At 42.7% G+C, this 1,177-nt stretch overlaps 1 non-coding gene across 1 annotated transcript; it reads left to right on the top strand.

The window, feature by feature from the left end:
* Window positions 1–737: 737 nt before the first annotated feature.
* On the top strand, window positions 738–843 carry LOC118487788. Its single transcript, XR_004882731.1, has one exon. It is a non-coding gene; the product is annotated as a small nucleolar RNA R71 (small nucleolar RNA).
* The last annotated feature ends 334 nt before the right edge of the window (window positions 844–1,177 follow it).

The following is a 1,177-nucleotide window of genomic DNA, read 5'->3' as shown; positions in this document are numbered from 1 at the left end:
TGATATTAACGCTTTTTATGTTCTTGGGATTTGTCACCGTATCACTTGGTAGCTGGCCTTTTGCTTTCTTCAAAATTGCCACTTCACTTGCAAGTTGACCCATTTGAGTAGTCAAAGTTTGAATAGCTTTATCACGGGCCTCGTCCTTTTGCATCCGAACCTCATCACGTTGATTCATTCGTTGCATTTCAACTTGCATCGCTTTCAACATCTCCATCACTTCGTTTCCACCCGAAGAGCTTTGACCCGTTTGATATTGCCTTTGAAATCCTTGGTTTCCTTGGAAATTCGGGTTAGCTTGATTTGACGGGTTCCCATACCGAAAGTTTGGGTGGTTTCTCAACCCGGGGTGGTAAGTGTTAGAATTCATATTATAGTTTCTACCACCCCCTCCTTGACCTTGCACAGCATGAACCTCTTCATATTGCCCATCACCTCCTTGGCAATTTTCAGCCGCATGACCTATTTCATTGCAAATAACACAAACATCATAAATTTGATTAGTAGTTTGAACATTACCATCGTCAACTGCATGAACTTGCGATCTCGTGACGGCCGGTCGTGCTCTCCTTGATGCTTGGGCTTTCCTCTTTGAGGTAATGGCCATTTGTTCCAAGAACTCCCAATCCTCATCTTCATAATTTGTGCCAAAAGTCCCATTTGTGATGGACATTAAATCACGTGCATCCTCGGCACACAACCCCTTGTGGAAGGCATTCATCAACTCCCAAAGTTCAATCCCATGATGAGGACAATTTTTGATCATCATATTAAAGCGCTCGAAGGCTTCATGGAACATTTCGCCTTGTTGTTGTTGGAAACTCCTCAACCCCTTCCTAGCATCATTGGTCTTTTGGGCGGTATAAAACTCGTCTAGGAAAATTTGTTGCATTTCCGCCCAAGTATAAATAGATGCCGAAGGCAAAGTGTAGAACCACTTCTTTGCCTTGTCCTCCAAAGAAAATTGAAATAATACCAACTTGATATCATCGGCCGAAAAACCTTGACTCCCAAGAGTATTGCAAATTGAGTCATATGCCTCCAAATGGAAATAAGGCTCCTCCGTTGCTAGCCCCTTGTATTTCGGCAAACTTTGTAAAGAATTGGTTCTTACTTCAAAAGTTCTCCCTTGGTTGTTATGAGGAATAACCACCGGTGAAGGATTGTGCATTATCAC

The sequence above is a fragment of the Helianthus annuus genome, chromosome 15 (genome assembly GCF_002127325.2).
Source record: "Helianthus annuus cultivar XRQ/B chromosome 15, HanXRQr2.0-SUNRISE, whole genome shotgun sequence".
Classification (NCBI taxonomy): Eukaryota; Viridiplantae; Streptophyta; class Magnoliopsida; order Asterales; family Asteraceae; genus Helianthus; species Helianthus annuus.
Note: the sequence above shows the minus strand (reverse complement) of the source record. Positions and strands in the feature narration are given on the sequence as shown.